A 13,409-nucleotide genomic window follows, 5' to 3' on the forward strand; every position below is an offset into this window, starting at 1 on the left:
ATTCCTCCCACTGTCAGTTAAATCGTGTAGTGCCATATAAACAGCCTTATAAGGAAGGACCTATAAGTACTAATGTTTGTTTTTTTCTTTCTGTTCCTCCACTTTATTTTTCTCCTCCTCCTCCTCCTCCTCCTCCTCCTCCTCTTTCTCCTCCTCCTCCTCCTCCTCCTCCTCCTCCTCCTCCTTTTTCTCATCTCATCAGGAACACAAATGGAGTCAGGAAGGAGCCAGGAGAAGCAGAGGAAAGGAAGACACCCATCACAAGACGAGGCATGCTGGCCAGGGAAGGGAACTCACCAAAGCCAAGGAATACTGTAAGAGTTTGCTCGCTTCGCCCACCCAAACTCGTCGCTTCTTCCCAGTGACCCAAGGCAGCCTCAGAATATTTCCCGTGTTCTCTCCTCAAGATTACTTCTCAGCCTTCGACTTATAATTATTTTTTCCCCTTTTTTTCATTGTTTTCTTTCATTATTTCTGTGTGAGTGTGAGTGTGTGCCAGCGGGGCGTGCATGTGTGTCAGTGTTAGTGTGTCTCGCTCTCCGCTAAGCCTCACTGCTCGATTCCATTTAAGTAACTAGTTCCTCTTCAACCTGCTTCTGCCTCCCTTTGATGCATCCAGCCACCTCATACTGCACAAGAACTAACCTGGCGGGCTTGCCTCACAGCCCGGGAGGAGGATGGGGAGCAGGAGGAGGAGGAAGGCGGACAAGAAAAAGAACGAGAAGAAAATGAACAAGAGCAAGAACATGTAGAACAATAAGAAGTATAACAACAACAACAACAACTACTACTACTAATACTAATACTACTACTATTACTACTACTACTACAACTACAAGTACATCTAATACTTCTACTTCTACAATGAATGAAAAAGAAAAGGAACAAACAAACCAACAAACAAACAGAAAAAGAAAAAGAATGAATAAAAGAAAAAGACGAAGAGAAGGATGAGAAGAAACAGTAACAAGAGCAGCGGCAGCAGCAAGAGGAGGAGGAGGAGGAGGAGGAGGAGAAAGGCAAAGAAGAAAAAGAGGAACGCTGCTGTGGTATGATAAGGGATGAAGGAGAATGAAATCCAGAAGACGAAAGGAAGGAGAGAAGACTGGATACTCTGCAGAAGAGAGAAAGAGAGAGAGAGAGAGAGAGAGAGAGAGAGAGAGAGAGAGAGAGAGAGAGAGAGAGAGATGGAACAAGGATGAGTCTGAAGAAGGAGTCTTTTGGAGGAGCCGTGACTGAGGATTGGGCAGAGTCTGGGAGTTGCAACAGTTCTCTCTGGGGGCATGTGGGACTGAAGGGGCTGGCGGAGGGAACGGGGGCGGCGGACGTGCTGGGGACTCCGCCCTGGGCATTACCACCACCACCACTACCACCACCACAACCGCCACCTGGGCTCTCTCTATCTTTCTTTATCTTTCTCTGTCTCTCTTCATGTATGCCACGAGACACCTCTTCCTTCTTCAATATTTTCTCTTCCTCTTCTTCCTACTTTCATTTTTTTTTTACATTATCTATTCTCTGCATTGTCATTCTTATTTAACATTATCTCCTACTTCTTCTTTTCATCCACTTCCTTCTTCTATATCCATTGTTTGCTGTTTTTCTTGTTTTTTGTTTTTTTTGTTACTGCATTTCTTCTCTTGTCTCTAGTGTGTTATTTCTTTTTTTTATTTTCTTTGTGTTTCTCTTTCATTAATCTAATTTAGTTTCACGTTCTTCCCCAATCTGTTCTGTTTTTACTTGCAAATTTTAATCCCTCTTCTACTTCATTTCCTCTTCCTTCTCCTTCCTGTCTCTCTCTCTCTCTCTCTCTCTCTCTCTCACACACACACACACACACACACACACACACACACACGGCTCTACACCCCGGCAATACATTTTCTCAACACAAGTGAGAGTAAGCAGGTTATACTTAATCCTTAGTGGAACAACAGGTGACAGGAACTTACTCACGTTTCATTCGTGCCCACGTGTGTATTCACTGTGTGTGATCTGTGTGTGTGTGACGAGACAGCCAGACGTTACCCTACGGAGCGAGCTCAGAGCTCATTATTTCTGATCTTGGGATAGGTCTGAGACCAGGCACACACCACACACCGGGACAACAAGGTCACAACTCCTCGATTTACATCCCGTACCTACTCACTGCTAGGTGAACAGGGCTACACGTGAAAGGAGACACACCCAAATATCTCCACCCGGCCGGGGAATCGAACCCGGTCCTCTGGCCTTGAAGCCAGCGCTCTAACCACTGAGCTACCGGGCCGTGTGTGTGTGTGTGTGTGTGTGTGTGTGTGTGTGTGTGTGTGTGTGTGTGTGTGTGTGTGTGTGTGTGTGTGTGTGTGTGTGTGTGTGTGTGGAGGTGTACGTCGTGGTGATCTCTTTTGCTACCTCCTGAACATATTCTTGCCAAAGCTCACTACGATAAAGTTTAAGATAACCCTTTTGACTTCACCATCTATGTATTGACACTCTTAGATGGCATTTTATTCTTTTATTACTCTAAGCCAATGTTTCCTTCTTATATTAAAAAAAAAGTAGGGAAAGTGCAAGCAGAGACTTCTTCCTCTAACGCTGCCTGTTATTACTGGTTCCCTGATCATCTGTCGTATGTCGGAGTGGTCACGTATTACCCGCACTGTGCTTGAGAAGTAGTGTACGTGCAGGGCTACATAGAAAGATGCGTTGTCTGAAAGCATACTCACAAAATAATGATGAAAAACAGGCAGATACAAGGGAAGAATCAAATAACGAAAATATAAGGAAAAGGAAGGAAGGAAGGAAGGAAGAAAAAAGAAATGAGAGAAAGTAAGAATGAAATCGAACATCCAACTTAAAACCTTGGAACACTCGTAAACATAACGCCAAAAATACTCGTAAACATCTCTCTCTCTCTCTCTCTCTCTCTCTCTCTCTCTCTCTCTCTCTCTCTCTCTCTCGCAGGGGGTAATTACCATATATAATTAACCACTTTCAACGGTATTTCACCTCCCCCTCACCACCACCACCACCACCACCACCATGCCTATGTAATGTAATCTAAACCCCTGTACCCATTACCCCACCCACTACCTACCCTCCATACCCCTTTTCTACCCATCTACCGCCGCCCACTACCCCACAGGACGCCCAGACACGCCCATTCTCTCTCCCCTCTCTCTCTCTCTCTCTCTCTCTCTCTCTCTCTCTCTCTCTCTCTCTCTCTCTCTCTCTCTCTCTCTCTCTCTTACACTTATCCTCCTCTTTTCATACTCTCATCCTACCTCCTTGACTCTCTCACACGTATTTCCTGTTCCCTCATTCATGCATTCATTCCTCTCTCTCTCTCTCTCTCTCTCTCTCTCTCTCTCTCTCTCTCTCTCTCTCTCTCTCTCTCTCTCTCTCTCTCTCTCTCTCTCTCTCTCTCTCTCTCTCTCTCTCTCTCTAATATGTAAGGGCATCATGTTTCCCCTCGTGGTCTCCTCAGACTTATTATATCCTCTCCCCTCACTCCTTCAGTCCTCTTCTCTTCTCTCCCCTTCCCTCGTGCCTTACACAGACTCAGTACCTTTTCCCCTCACTCCCTGCATGTCCCTGTCTTCTCCCCTCGTGTTGCAAACTTGACTTATCGTTTCCCCTCATTTCACTTCCCCTCAATTCACACATTCAGTACTTCCTTCCTTCCTCTTTCCTCTCTTTGGCTTGGTAATGTCACTTGCGGATCTCTCTCTCTCTCTCTCTCTCTCTCTCTCTCTCTCTCTCTCTCTCTCTCTCTCTCTCTCTCTCTCTCTCTCATGCCCTAAGTCTCCCCCGCACACGTTATCTGAAGGCTTTTAGCGAATATGACAGTGAGTTATAAGAGAGTCTTCTTTCTCTGAGTCACCAGTGGCCTATGTGCTTTACTGTTCCCAAGCAAGGGTCAAGTCGCCGTGAGGTTCGCTGGCCCCTCCATCCCCGTCACCTTGTGTTTGTGTGGTTAGGGAGTGGTTGTAGTGAGACTGGACAGATAGTGGCTTATGGTAAAGGATTGTGGTAGTATTTCGGTTTGTTTGATGTTCATGTAGGGATGTTTTTTTGAGGGTTTTGTTTTGTCTTATTTTATTTTATGTTATTTTTTCTTTGAGTGTTGCCATGTTAAGTTAAGAAAATATCATATGCTACTGGGAGGTTTGTGATTTATGGTTGTTTTTATTAAGTGTGTTGAGTGTGTGTTAGATAGTTGTGTATCTCTCTCTCTCTCTCTCTCTCTCTCTCTCTCTCTCTCTCTCTCTCTCTCTCTCTCTCTTTCTCTAATAGAAGTTATGAGAAGGAGCAGTGTTGTTTATACGAAGCTCACACGCCTGATGAGCGCCACACCAACACAGTCATTCCTCATCACCGTCATATTACACACACACACACACACTGCCACCCAACACCACGTCGTCCCTCGCACTGCTTCCCTCTGCTGCCGTGCCCACGTAAACACAGGCCACGTGTGACATATGAAGTCGCTAAACAAACCCTAGTACATAAGAATAACAATGTAAACAATATCAACATAAATATAAACTAATCTAATGGCTTCCGACTTGTGTTCCTCGTCTCCTTTGCTTTCCTGCCACTGTTATCTTTCCGCAGTCTCCAGTTAACATCCAAGACGTGATTGAATGTAGTGTAGGGAGAAAGCACCGTGGTTATAACGTGTGTTTTCTTGAAGGTGTCCTAGATGCCACTAGCAACATCTGATTCAAGAGACTGTAGTGAGTAAAGGACGTGATTATGAGATCTTGTGGTTCTTATAGTGTATCAGGTGGTACCATGCAACACCTGATTCAATACAGCATGGAAATTAAACAGTCAGTGATTAATTAATGGATTTCTTGCTCAGGAGTTTGCACGAGGACCAGTAAGCACGAGGAATGTCCCTGTCGGTCGTTGTCGTGTCGTGACAGCCATAGAGTGAGCGAGGCGGGAGGAGTGTGTCGGGAGGAGGGCGGCGTGAGGTGTGCTTCCTGTACATGTCTTTGTGGCGCAGCGCGAGGCAGGAAGGAGGCTGGGAGGGAGTGACGCGACGAGGGAGGAGAAATGAAAGCTGACAGGGAGGGATGTAGGGAAGCAGGACACCTGTGTTGTGTCGTAACTCCTCCATACGCCCACTCGTCACTGCCACGCACCGCAAAAAGAAGAAAAAGAATAGAAACGCATCACAGTTCTGTTGAGCATTAGTGTCACGTTTTTTTTTCCTTAGCCACTGCAAGGAATGACAACCAGAACTCAAAGTGTACAACTCGCACTGTTATTTGAAGAGCTTTCGCAATGCCATCCAGCAACGCACGTCACACCACTTGACTTACATAGAAAAAACACGACGATTACCACCGCGCCGTGACGATGAGGAAAGCATTCTCGTGTCTGCGAGGAACCTCTGACCCGTTAAGCACTACGACACAGATTTAACATTGTCCCGGCCACCAATACAAGATCATGCTAAGTTTAAGAGAATATTCTCAAGAAAAAGAAGGCAGCATATATATATATATATATATATATATATATATATATATATATATATATATATATATATATATATATATATATATATATATATATATATATATATATATATATATATATATATATATATATATATATATATATATATAGGCTATGGACATGCATGGAGTAGACAGAAAAAGAAGAAAAGGATAATAGAAATTCTAGGACAAAGATATCATCGCACCTGACAAGCGGGACAAAAAAACTGAGCGAACAAGATAAGGATAAGCAAGACAAGAAGGAGAGATAGGATAGCAATAAACAATCACTCCACAGGCATAGAGAAAAAGATCTCACCTCAAGAAAAGGAAAAAGATAAAAATGTGATAATAACGTTGAAAATGCTATTTCATTATTAACACATTCCCATTTATTCTTTCCTGACAAATATCAAATAATTTCATAAAACCTGATGATTCTCTGTCATTGAAAGGAAAACATGCAGGTTCTTCTTTCTAGTCTGTTTATTCTCACCTCCCTCCCCCTTGAAGTCACCTACACCTTGTATTCTTGCTCCATGATTCCTTATAGAAATTAATTCATTTATAGTGTTTTACCCCACTAGTCATACGTTCGCCATCCCAGTTGCTACGACATGACTATAAACTTTGTCAACATTTCGTGCTTCACACACACACACACACACACACACACACACACACACTCGGGCACTTGATCCGACTGACACACCAGCTCTTCTGATCAAAGCTGATTTCAAGACAACGCTTGGCGCCTACCACTCTCCTTTGACCCTTTCTCCCTGCCTCGCTCACCCCTCACACCCACTCCTGCTTATAACACACATTACCTCTCCCCTTATCCCACACACACACACACACACACACACACACACACACACACACAACAAGCGCACGCGCAAAGGAGTAGGACCGACACGCCAGGAATGATGGCTCCCTCTCGGTCACAATCGCTCCGCACTGCAGGAAATAGTTACCATGAGGCGGAATAACTTTCACTCGGCCGCCATTCTGGAGCTGAGTCGTGTGTCGTCAACGTCACAAACACTCGTTTCCGCGGCCAATCTCTTCCCTTCCCCCGACAGTTGCTTTTCCGTGTGTTTAAAGACAACGTTTGGGGCGAAAACAGAGTACAAACTATTCAGTTGGAAACTCGTGTATTAGTTTGCCGTTCCCCAATGTTAAGAGCTCTAATAATGGCTAAACTTTTGCATGTAGAAATAAATTGAAATGAATAAATCAAGCATTTTTCGATAAGGCTTTGCTTTGTCTTCCTTTCTTTTTATTATAATTATATTTCAAAGACTGCCTCACTTACAACGAAAAGGCAAGGTGTCTTACTGGCATTTTCCCGCAGAAGGACAAGCATAATTCATCAACAAAAACACGTCAACACTCCTGTCCACAAATAGTGAAGGTGGTCCGCTTTGGGAGTGTTTCACCTGCCTAACACACAAACTAACCAACGTTGCGTGATGATTTTGGTCTTCTTGGTGCCTTGTGTGGCCGCGAGGGGCTGGTCAGGGGCACAGATGGAGCAGAGTGTGTGAGAAGCATCACCAGTAGGCACCAGCGTCCCCCCGCCCTTGCCGCAGCCTCGTCAAGGCCGCGCCACCACCAGGTAACAAACAGCGCGCCACGTGATTATTCCTGTCCCGACACATCGCACACCAATCTTGAGAACACCTTATTCGCTCTGTGTTCCTCTGTCACCTCATGTAAGCGTCAAGTTTTGCATAGTTTCAAAAGGCCACACTTCACCACACGGTCACGGACGGTCACCGTAAACCAACCGTCACACAAAATAATGCAACACTGATTCGCCTTTTTTATCAGTCACCAGTTCTTCGCACAACCTGTTCTCTCAGTACGCTTGTTTAAATTTTCACACACGCACACACACACACACACCACGTAAATACCATGCAGTTATTTTTTTGCTTTCTGAGTGACCTGAGGCAAGGCGCCACTATCACTGACTCTGCGGTGGTGTGGCGGAACGCGGGACCCTTACATGTGTGATCTGTACACTACTAACCTCCCCAGGATCACGGTGTCAGCAGAACACGACTGCTCGCGGCTAGAAAGCGCACAACCCGCACAACTCCCGAACTGAAGTGTGAGGCGACGCGCGGAGGTGGCGGGTGAAGTGGGCGCGCCGGGGGGCCGGGCGGGTGTGGGAACACTCACTCACCGAGCCAGCAAAACACAGACTGCATGGCCGAGGCCCGCCAGACGCGAGAAAGAGGAGGCGGCGGTGGAGGAGATGGAGGAGGAGTGTGGGGGGAGTTGAGAAGGACGGATGGCGGGGAGGAAGGATTGGCTGTTATAGGATACTTATGACGCTCTGATGATTGTCCTTCCCGACCAATGGCAGGAGACGCGGGGGACGGAATTAAGGTGGTGGAAGTGAAAACTGAAGAAAGGATGCAACAAAAAAGGAAGGATAATCAGTTTTATCGGCCACAAGAAAAGGTCAAGAGAAAATGAAAAAAAAAAAAGAAACAAAGCGATAAAAACTCAGGCAAAAAAAGAATGACGAAGACGGAGGGAGCGAAGACAAAAAAAAAGTAGAAAATGGTAAAATGATAAGCACACAACAAAGAAGATGGAGAGAAAAAAAGGGGAAGAAAAGAGCGTAAGATAACAGAAATAAGAGCTCTTGGAGACACAGAGAACAGGCAGCGTGAAGAAGCACAAACAAACAGTGACACGATTCACATGTGACAGCCCACGAGGAGGAGGAAGAGGAGAAGGAGGAAACACTGAGCTCCACTACGCTGCGTCAGGCTCTTGGCAACTGTGTGGAGGCGTAGCACCATCACACCTTCCCACCCACTCACGACTCTTTCCTGAATACTTCGCCTGCCGTCCCGTCCTGCTCTGGGGGGTGTTGCTTCTCTCATGCCGGGACAAAAACAACTGTCACCTCCCCTCCCGGAAGCGCCAAGCATCACACTCCTGCAGGATGCGTCGCGAGGGGAGCAAGGAAGCGAAGGAGTGTCAGTGCTTCCCTCAGCTGCGCGGAGAGGCAGCCTTAGTAAGTCGAGAAACCAGATGTTACGAGGGTGAGAGGGAAGGAAAGGGAGAGGGAGGGTGGGAGATAAGTTGGGTGGGAGGGGATTTCCTACATTCTCCCACAGAACCACCACCACCTTTGTCACACACACATACACATACACACACACACACTGGAGCCATAAACCAATCCTCAGTCTGAAGCCCCACCTCGCCTCCCCTCCTCAGCCATTCTCTCCCAACAATTAAAGTTCCCACCCAACTAGGAAGACGAAAACAAACGCCAAGGAGATGCAGGCAAGAAAACACGTAACTTCAAGTCTCTTTCTAATCTGCCAGCGTACTGTCTCCACACGCGTGACGGTCTTCACAACACAGCTCACGCCCCTCATCTCCTACCCAGCACAGCCCCCTTGATCATCTCCCGCACCACACAGTCACGGACACACAACGCACCCTCACTCACAGAATCTGCAAAAAGAAAGTCTGCAGCAAGGCACGGAAATAAGAGTAAAGAACATTTCCTAAGATAAACATGGAGTAAATACGAACTCAGTCACGGACGCACTACGCTGCCTCACTCAGAGTTTGAAAAAGAAAAGAAATTTTCAGCAAGGTACGAATTAAAAGTAAGATATAAAATTACCAAGATAAAATGTGGAGGAAATACGAACTTGTGGAGAGCCGATAACTTACCAGCATCAGTTGTTCAGACCGGGTGATATTAGCAAGGCCGGGCTCGTATTCTGAAACACCAAGACCTCTCACGAAGACTATTTTCAAAAGCACACACTGATGAGGAGCCGGGTTCTCATGCATCTTTTGCCATCAGTAGTGCAGAATCCGGGTTAAACTATCACTAGAACGATGAAAGCACACGTGAAAAACGCCACAATAATATCCACTGTAGAACCTGACGCTGCGACGTTTGAAAATTTGGGTTCCCGAATTAAGAAACCTGTCTTTTTATCGAGCAATCACTAAGTAGCCAAGGAATACCAACACCTGTATTTCTTTTTTATGTAGGAGAGAAGGGGCCAGCCAAGGGCAACACAATGTTAAGAAAAAAACGTCCCACTTGAGTGCTGGTTCTCTAAAAGATAAAGGGTTAGCCAAAATTAGGGACTAAATGACTTGATACCTCCCTCTTAAAAGAAGCCAAGTCATAGAAAGACGGAAATACAGAAGCCTATCTTTAACAATTGCATCAGAAAGCACAAGGAAACCACATGAGCAGAGATATCGATGAAAAAAAAAAACTACCCATCCCACCACGGACGAGAACCAACTGAGTCTTCACAAAAATATAAGGAAACGAGAAAACATTTAATAACACGCTTGGAGTGAGTTTCCCCTTCGCCTGGCAGGACGAGCGAGAGCAGAGCGAGGACAGCCCAGTGTGCCTCTATCTTGTCAGCACAGCGGAGGAGGAGCAGCGGCACCACAGCCAAGCCACACATGGGAAGGACGGACGGAGAAGTTGAGAGGGAGGGGCGGTGATGAGTAGCTCGGTCAAGGCGTGGCGACGGAAGAGGTGAAGAGAAAGTAGGACATAATAATTTAATTTACGATTATGATACTAGTCTTAATTCAGAAGTACTCTCTCTTCAAGCCTTTAGAATATTGTCTTTACCATTTTAGTATAATAGTATGTATGTAGAATGTATGTAGTAAGCAGTATGTATAGTATGTTGTATCTTACGCGAAATAAAGAATATTAATGTCATTATTATCATTATTATTATTATTATTATTGTCATTACTGTTATTATTATTATTATTATTATTATTATGTAGTAAGCAGTATGTATAGTATGTTGTATCTTACGCGAAATAAAGAATATTAATGTCATTATTATCATTATTGTTATTACTATTATTATTGTCATTACTGTTATTATTATTATTATTATTATTATTATTATTATTATTATTATTATTATTATTATTATTATCATCATCATTATCATTATTATTATTATTATTATTATTATTATTATTATTATTATTATTATTATTATTATCATCATCATCATCATCATCATCATCATAGAAAAGACTCAAAGAACAAAAATACCTATCAGTTACAATATTACGATACAAAACACGCAAATTACGTTACCTGTGAAAAATCCATCAGGTAACGCACGAATCATCTCACATCAGCTTGGTGCTAATCAGTATCGCGTCCTCGCAGTGGCAAAGGACCGAGGCGCACCGATACAAGAGCAGGAGTACGAAAAGAGGAGGCAACACGGAGAGTCTCATTAACACAGCAGCTTAGGTAACGAGTAGCATTAGCAATCAGGGGAACGTGGGGAGTCAAAGGCTTCTTGAGGACTGGCACTGAGGGATACACTCGTGGAAGGCGGCCAGGGAGTACCAAGCTAAGAGTAAAGGAAGCAATCAGAATAATTCGTGAGGGGATACACCAGAGCGGTCCCGAAGGAATGCTACGGTCACAACCATAAGGAGTATAGAAAATTAACGAGTGGCCGGAGGGCATTGAGGCGTGCAGGCCCCTCCGCCCACCAACAGCCATCCGCCCCCGCCCATCAACTCGCCACACAGCAGCCAGCCACCGCCCACCGATCACATTCGGCCTAAAGTTTTCGGATCCATAATGGATTTAAACCACCGGTTCCTCCCTATCCTCCTCCCACGCACCACCACACGCTGCCACCCACGCCCACGCTCACGCTCACTCCGGAAAACGTGCTGCTCCCACGCTGTAACCGTATTCTAAGTCGCTAGTAATTGTTGTATTCAAGAGTCTCTACAGAAAGATATTTGGGTTTTCTAGAACGTTTTCATGATTCTGCAGAGTTTAAATATTCGTATTTTGCATCACCTGCTGTAAACAACACTCGTGGGAATCTGAATAATGACCTCGGTGGCTCCTGAAAACAGTCCTAATGAGACCCCCTGAGTCTTTAGGAATACAGACGCTGCTGGTGTTTTTCTCTTACAAAGGGTAACTTATTATCATACCTATACCATATAAATATAAGGCACCTTGTAGAATTGTTGCTAAATAATTGTTTCAAAAAGTGTTACAATAAACCATATGCATGGTGTTCTGAGCAGCATAACCAGATGGTGAGAAAAAAAAAAATACTACCGCTTACTTTTATGTCATCAGCTGCTCCTCATGCCAGCCACACACGCTGGTTTGGTCTGCTCCCCCAAGCCTTTGGTGAGATCAGCGCTGAGCAAACACTCCACACCTGCGTCCCTCAAGTGACTACTCGAGGCAAGACGGAAGTATAACGAAGAGGCTCGAGCACTTGAATTCCCCCTCGTTTAAGCTATATACCAAACTCTGCAATCCCATTATTGACAACACGTGCAACAAACCTAAAATGAGTCAGAACTTACAAGCATCCCAGAGGTCTGTGAGCTGGCGGTTCACTGCTCTCTCACCAAGGACCATACTCTGAAACACACACTGAAACATTAACAGACTTCAATTGAAAATACGCCTGTTTTCAGGTGTTTTATGGGTGTAATGACAAATTAACGAGATTTTTACAACACTCTTGAGAACACAGCTAATAATCTCTGAGGTCTTTCAAAACAGTCAGCGAGAGAGCAAAGCGCTTCAGAACACGGACCCAAATGTCATGTGTCAGGGAATATCGCATTGCAGGAGAGATCTCGAGCCTGCAGTTTCTCGCCCCAGTGGACTGCAGCCTTGAGCTTCAGGAGCAAACTTGGTCCCGACGGCAGGAAGTATTATCAGGGCAACTTCCCTTCCTGGTCGGCTGTGCGCTGGCCCCTCACGAAGCTTGTTTGTGTAGCAGTGACGAGCCATGGGCGAGAGTTGGTATTGAAGAGGCTGAGAAGTCCTGCCTTACTCACTCCTACCCCGCTATGTGTGTTGGGTGTTGGGTGTTGGCTTGCAGCATATCAACCGGAAACATTCTCTCTCTCTCTCTTTCTCTCTCTCTCTCTCTCTCTCTCTCTCTCTCTCTCTCTCTCTCTCTCTCTCTCTCACTTAAGCTGCAAAGGATTTCCAGGTTTCTCTAACTCAGCAATAACCGCAAGACTAAGACAGGTAGGGAGGCAAGGAGGAAGGAAAGCAGGGAGGCAGGGAGGGTGAGAAGCAGGTAGGCAGGGAGTGAGACAAAAAGGCAGGGAAGCAAGGAGGCAAGGAGGCAAGGAGGCAGGGAGGAAGGCAGGAACACATGAAAGGAGAAAGGAAAAGTGGGGCGGAGGTAAGGGAGCAAGGAGGCAGTAGAGAAAAGAGATAGAAAAGCAAAGAGACAGGGAGGCAGGGAGGCAGGCAAGCAAGAAGGAAGGGAGAGACAGGGTGGCAGGAGGAGGGAGGCAGCCTTTCCCGCGGCCAGCAGCAGTGTGGCATCTATCCCGCCAACACGGCATTAGAACGACTTCCGTAACGACAGCCACGATCATCACTTGTACCTACAACAATAACCATCGCCACTAACACCACCACTACCACCACCACTACCACCACCACCATCACAGTCTAGCTCCATTATCTGCGCCGCCTCTAAGTTGCTGTGGCCTTAAACATAAGTTTCCCGTAAGTTTGAGGCAAGAGAGATTAGAGCAAATAAGCCCCGAGGTTCAATTTACTAATAAGGGGACGACTTTTCCCTACCTCTAAATACTTGAATACCAGAGAGAATCACGGAGCACCCTTTCTCCTTACATTCACTTCATTACCATGTAGTGGATTTATTTTTTTCCCCTTATCATGAGTGCTACAGTCTTGAGACATTGCACTCTCTCCTTCTTACTTAAACACGTCTCCTTGCCAATAGCGAGTATGGATTTTTATCCTACCACCAGCGCTAGAGAATTAAGAGAATTCATGCCGTATAGCTGCAGCATTGATAGGAGTCTTGGCTGGTTAAATACACTGTG

The 13,409-nt window shown here is 45.4% G+C and overlaps 1 protein-coding gene across 17 annotated transcripts in view; it reads right to left on the reverse strand.

Moving 5' to 3' along the window:
* The window catches only part of LOC123515007, a 384,569-nt gene that overhangs the window by 328,153 nt on the left and 43,007 nt on the right, over positions 1–13,409 (reverse strand). Inside the window, exon 1 of one of the 17 annotated variants that reach the window (XM_045273340.1) lies at positions 7,537–7,690. The exons of 15 other annotated variants lie outside the window; for them this stretch is intronic. The gene's annotated coding sequence lies outside the window, so the exon portion shown is untranslated. Of the gene's footprint in view, positions 1–7,536; positions 7,691–13,409 lie in introns of those variants that run through there. One more of the 17 variants, XM_045273339.1, reaches the window with a different exon arrangement.

This window comes from Portunus trituberculatus, chromosome 38 (genome assembly GCF_017591435.1).
Source record: "Portunus trituberculatus isolate SZX2019 chromosome 38, ASM1759143v1, whole genome shotgun sequence".
In the NCBI taxonomy this organism is placed as follows: domain Eukaryota; kingdom Metazoa; phylum Arthropoda; class Malacostraca; order Decapoda; family Portunidae; genus Portunus; species Portunus trituberculatus.